A 6,340-nucleotide genomic window follows, 5' to 3' on the forward strand; every position below is an offset into this window, starting at 1 on the left:
ATGACTTTGAGAAACTTAAAATCTGGAAAGATCTGGAACTGTGGTGGTGAGATCCAACAGTGATCTGGAAGTTGGGGAAAGGAGTAAATCACTGTGGATGTGCCCTGTGAGTCCAAAGAGTTGAACCAGGCTGTATGCCATAAAAGGAGAAGGATGGAGAAGTGGGGACTGGCCAGTTGTGTCCCATGCTGGCTGAGAGATACATGAATACAAGCAACCAAACAAGAATAGCTCATTGGAAACCTTGAGGATTGAGGGGCAATGAGGAGGGGGTATCTGGAAAAGAAATGAAGGCAGGGTAGAGAGATTAGAGTTAGTTTTCAGGAAGTTGACGGATAAATAGAAGGGGCATCTAAGTGCTTTTTTTTTAAAGGTAAACATGTTATTTTGTAGCTTATGAATATTCTTATTTGTATCTGCTCAAATATTAATTTGGCCATTTATAATAAGATGCAGATGAAAAAAACTGAAAAAAACAAGATAAAAATAACATAGAATCACTTCTCTGTGCAAGAGCTATACTTTGTAATCAATTCAGCAAAATCTATAAGTAATTTAAAAAATTCATATGGTTTTAAAGTTTGGATACTCTTGCATATATAGCAGCTAAATTAGAACCTCAATTTTCCCCTGGTGATTTAATCATTTCATTCCAGGGTCTCAACCCCTGAACGATTTATTCTTTACCCACAGAATTGCTTATTATTTTAATGATAGCATTGGGACAGAAGGTGGAAAACAACCATTTAAAGATGCATCCTCTAGATTAGAAAGAAAATAATTATGGTGAAAAAGAAAAGAAATAAGACCCACATTCTGCCACCAAAAGTTTACAGTAAAGAGTCCATTTCTCTTTTATAACACTTGATATCAAATAATAGACACACAAAGAAAAAGAGCCAAAGAATATAGAGGAGCTAAGGACAAAAAGCCAGTTTCTAACCCCACCTTGCCCCACCTCACCCTACTAACCAGAGGCAACTCCTTTTAACCATTCCTATTTTAGTTCTTTTGGAAGCCTACTTACTTTACATTAACATGTTTATACTATAACTTCTTGGTCTTTCAACTTCTCCAAGTGAAAGTTGAGGCTTCATGACCCATCACTCTGCCTTTCCTTCTTCCTCCCAATTTCCAGTAATTCTATTATTTGCAAACTTTCTATCGGTTACCTGTTTTTTTTTTTTTAAATAAAATATTTAACCTAGATATCTTGCTCTACTGACGTTTGACACCTCACCAGGGAAGCTGGAGACATCAGCACTCCTGACTCTCCTCCCAACTTCGCTCCCACTGCTGTCTCCTAAATTCTGTCAGTCATACTTGGCAGAGTTGGTGATACTAAAGGTATTTCACAACTAGCAGAGTCATCTTATTAGTTGGAGGTTGGACCTTTCGATTACAATCTTTTATGTCATTTACCTGTTCTCTCATTATCCCCCCATACCCTTTGCCCTTTTGTTTCTGTCCTGGAAAGTACCATACATGTTACAGTAATAGGTCAGACTCATGTAGAGCTTAAGATGGGGAGGCATAGATGCATTCGTAAAGGAACTCACTAATCCTTGCAACAACTGTATGAGGCTAGTATTTTAAATCACTATATGCTTTTAAATATACCTAGTAAGTAATGGAGCTAATATTCAAAACCCAGGTGGTCTGGTTAGAGAGTCTTGTTCTTAAACTATTTATATATTTAGTATTAAATATGGTGCAATGTATTAAATATGTGAATTAAATATGGTAAAATATATATATACACACACATATATGTTTAATTTCACAATTCAGTAGCTGGAGTTTGTTTTTATAATTTTCTAAGTAATTTATTTCATTCCTCGATTCATCTATTTCCCTTAGGAAAGAGTACAGTCCTTATTTACCTTGCTTTCATGTTCCTGGTTTTCTTCATATGTCTGTTGTTGATCATTGTTTGTCCTTCTGTATTTAAGAATGAAGTCCTGGTTGAGTGTCTAAGCGGCCAGTCTGGGCCACCTTGGCTTTATTAGACCTAGATCTGTGTTCTGTAGGCTGATTTCCAACTCTGTAAATGTGGATGGGGCTTCTTGACAACTAGCATTTGCTCTGTGTGGGCAAGAGAGGAGCTGGGTATTAAGCTGAGGGCTTTACTCTGGGGGCCCAAACCCACGGTGACCGCCTTGGTTTCTTGTCTGTGCGTTGGGTCACTAGGCTGAACTGGTCGCAGGCAAACTTGGGTGAATAGCCAGCAAGGTGTTCAGGCCCCTTCTCAGCCCCCTCTTCCTTCTGCTAAGTGTCATCTCCTTGTCCAGCACAGGGCAGCTACCACCTCCACAGCAGGACCCCACTCCCCGCAGCAGCGTGTAGTCTCTGCTCTTTTTCTACCATCAACCACTTCGCTCTACTTTCTGACTTCCAAACTGTATTGCTGGCCCTTGTTGATTGATACTCCTATCTCCTTCTTTATATTGTTTTATCTTTATTCTGGGAGGTGAGGGGCTGAGGACTTTCCTTTCTGTCCTCCATAATAGAGGATGGCAAAGGGGTTGGCATGGTTGCTAAGTGAGCCAACCTATGGTATTTGCCACTCCAGGATTGTTGGTAACACTTTAGGGAATTTTACTGTCATCTTTGTCTGAGAGCTGAAGCACAGTTGTCTTATTTTGATACCTGCCTACATCCTAGTTTTTCCTGTACTAAATTAGTCAGTGATTCCCTGTATATGCTGGTTTGGAGTTAGAGACGTTTCTAGTATCATTGTAGATGGAACTTGTCTGAGTGAGGTTAAATAGCCCATCCTGTAATCACACAGCTAGCACCACAGCCAGGATTTGAATCCAAGTTATATGGGATCTTTGCTGCTTAAATTTTTATTATAACCTTCAAACTATTCTTTTTTTTTTCCTCCCTTTTTACTTACATCAAATACATTGGTAAATCAGCAGTCGCATTCTGTTACCACGATTGTTATGTTGGGAGAGGAAGAAAGGGGAAAAAAGGCAAATGTTTTCTTAGAAGCAAAAAAAAAAAAAAAAAAATCAGAAGAGAAAAATGAAGAGCTGGGAAATAAAAACTAAGATTCCCTAAGCCTAACAGATCTCAAAGGAAAGCAGAAGAGCTAATAGGAAGTAGAGGAAGGCAGCAGATAGGCCCAGAAGCTAAGGCCAATCCTGTTCCTAAGGGGGGCAGGGGAGGGGAGAAGAAACCTGGAGAAATGGTTTCCCAGCCCCAAGGCAATGAAACATCTTCACTACTGCTCCATGGGGAAAACTACACAGAGAAAGAACTTCATTTCTAAGAAACTTAAGAGAGCCATCGTAGTTCTTCTACTTGTAAGGACGTACTGGCTGCTTTGGGGGGCTAGTGGGTGCTGGGAAAATGAAGGGAAAACGTGTATGTGTTTCAGGGCCATGGGAACTAAGGCTGTCCCTGGTAAAGGGAGGGAATTTAGGGGTAAGTGGAAGAACCTAAGCTGGGTCCTTCAGAATCTCAGCCTCATGGATTTCTCAGCTTCTCTGGGACAGAAAGCAGTCTGCAAGCCAAAAGGGCAGAAAGGTTCCAATCCTAGGTCACTATGGCCTCTCCTATCTTATTTCCCCCAATCTCCTCAAAACTCTGGTCTAGAACAAGAAGGGATTTAGAGTTCTCTCTTGCCTTGATGGCTTCCCAAAGACATCTTAAAATACCTGATGAGGGGTGTGAAGAGAGACTAGAGATTTAGAAAGGACCACTGTCCTCTGGTGATGTGAGACAGTTGTGAGGGACCCTCAGTGCCAGTCGTTCCCTGTCCACAGGAACAGGTGTTATGATATTAGGGGGCCACAAGTAGGCCTCTGTGGTACTACCCCCCTAGCGGTACGTGGATTAAACCACTGGCTGCATGGGGGATGGGTTTGGGGGGTAAGCATGGAGGGACCAAACTGAAGATACTAACAAAGGAGAAAAGAAATAGGGCCTGATGGGAGGTGGGGGGCAGAACAGACTGTACAGTGGGAATAAAGATCATACCTATTTACAGGGAAGTAGAAAAGACATGGTAATGGGTGGATCAAATTGAATGGGAACCTGGGAAAGGACAGAAAATTCCTCCCTCTTGCTGACTCCTTTTCACTCCCCTACAATGGCCTATGCTAGCCTGAGACTGCTCTCCAGTTGCTCAGTTAATTCCTCAGGAAAGGTAAACCTATACCCAAGAGTCAGGCTGGCAAGAATATAGGTGAAGTAAGAATCAGAGTTGGAGGAAGCTAGCAGTGGATATTGGGCTTGAGTAGCTGCCAGCGGTACTGTTCTCTACACCCCCTCCCCAAACCTCATATACACCTCGGATTCCACTTAATTACAAAGTTAAGCGGGCAGTCAAATCAATCAAAACCCCCATAAAACAAGTATCACAACTGAACTACCATCAGTTAAAGTGCAAACTGCAGGGGATTATAGTGTCTGGGGCTGAGGCCATCTGAAGGCCAGAGAGGAAAAAAATGCATATGTGTAAGTCACAGGATGGGTGTCAGAAACTGGTCCCTCCTCCATTTAGATCACAGCAGAGCCAAAGATGCAGGTAACCAGTGAAGATTCTTTGGAGAACTCTGGGGTCCAGAATCTACCCCGCTATGCGGGAGAAGCTACCTAAGAGGCTGGGTGAGGGGAAAGTAAGCCTTAGAAGAGCTCCTGAGCCACAGATGACACTGCATCTCCACCTCTTCCACCTCTGCCCAGTTAGCTAACAAGACTCCAACCTGGTGCCTGAGAGCGTGCCTTCCCTTTCTCACCTCTACCTAGAAACACCCTCCACAAGGCCAACTCAGTGTTTTCAAATATGAGAAACTCCAACCAAATGAAAACAAAAAGGAAATGTTTCCTTACTCCCCCCTGCTCTGAGCCGTACTTTCCCCCAGGGTCCTTAATGTGACTGAACTGGAAACCTCCTTCCTCACTTCTTGGGTTCACTACCTTCTCCATCCTGGGGAGAGGAAGAAAAGGGGATTAAGAACAGAGACTGACCAAAAGCAGAAGGGGAAGGGGCAGGAGACAAAAAAGAGTTTTCTGAAAAAGTGGGGAGGAGGAGGAAAGATAAGTAGGTCACTGTCTTGCACCTATAATACAAAGTGAAGAAAGTTTGTTTTGGAAGGTAAGTCCTGGGGGATCTGACCCCCAAGCCCCAGAGTAGGGGTAGGAGGTCAGTGGCAACAGCTGCCTGGTGTTGTTGCTGAAGCGTTACAAAGTGCCATGACGGAGCTGTCAAGAGGCAGCCCTTGGGAGCCAGGGCCCCGTGTGCTGTTAGCGTAGGGGCTGTGTGCTGAGAGGTGGGGATGGAGGTTATTTCTTGGCTCTCGTGCTAGCTCCATACTTGTTCGCTGCTAGCCGCGCCCTCAGGTGCTACAACACTGGCTCTTGTTCTGCTGGGACTGCTCATGGAGATCCACACCCCGGCTTCGGCCTGCTGCATCCCCCAGATCCTGGGGTTCACTCTTTGGCAACTTCTTAGCTATTGCCAGGAAGAGATCGTTCACGTTCATAGCTGTCTTGGATGAAGTCTCCATAAACAATAAGCTGTTGTCATCTGCACACGCCTGGGCCTCTTCGTACTCCACCATGCATTTGCTGGCCAGGCCAGCTTCGTTCCCCGCCAGGGCAATAACGATGCTAGGACTGGCCTGTCGCTGTAGTTCCTTTACCCATGTCTTTGCTCGGGCGAAGGTTTCGTGATTAGTACTGTCATAAACCACAGTTGCAGCTTGGGCACCGCTGTAGTACATGGGGGCCAAGCTATGGTATCGCTCCTGCCCAGCTGTGTCCCAGATCTCAGACTTGACTGTTGTGTCATCTAGACAAACCGACTGGGTGAGGAAGGCCGCTCCAATGGTGCTCTCCTGATACTCGTGGAACTGCCCTTTGACAAAACATAATTCCGGGCTAGACTTCCCCACTGCAGATTCACTCAGCAGGACCAGTTTGAACTGGCATATTTTGCTGGCCTGGGGCTGCCCATTGGACCTGGCTGCGCTTCTGCTAGTCATGGCTAGATTATCAGAGTGGGCAAGGGTAGAGGGAGGGGGAAGCCACAAAGGGGGGAGGGGGGAGGGCAGGGGACTTCCAGGCTTCAACAGTCCTGGGGCTCTGTCTCCCCCGTCGGGCCCAAGCCTGTGTCCCCTTCAAACTCTTCTGTACTTGGTTCATAATTAATATTAGTCATCAGGTTGAAAATATGCCCTATAGGTTTTAGAGAGTTTTGATTCACCATCATTATACTGAAAAGGAAAATGCTATTTAATCATTTTAGATAGAACGCATATGCGCTATCTATATGAATCTCTATTTGCAAAAAAACAATGGTTAACAGTGGTAATACACGTTTAGAAAG

General features: G+C 44.3%; 1 pseudogene across 1 annotated transcript; it reads right to left on the reverse strand.

The window, feature by feature from the left end:
- Positions 1 to 595: 595 nt before the first annotated feature.
- Positions 596 to 6,011, reverse strand: LOC309662211 (ras-related protein Rab-5B pseudogene; annotated as a pseudogene). Its single transcript has one exon. The product of its transcript is annotated as a ras-related protein Rab-5B pseudogene (transcript).
- Between the last annotated feature and the right edge of the window lie 329 nt (positions 6,012 to 6,340).

The sequence above is a fragment of the Balaenoptera physalus genome (genome assembly GCF_965194825.1).
Source record: "Balaenoptera physalus genome assembly, chromosome: 6".
Lineage (NCBI taxonomy): Eukaryota > Metazoa > Chordata > Mammalia > Artiodactyla > Balaenopteridae > Balaenoptera > Balaenoptera physalus.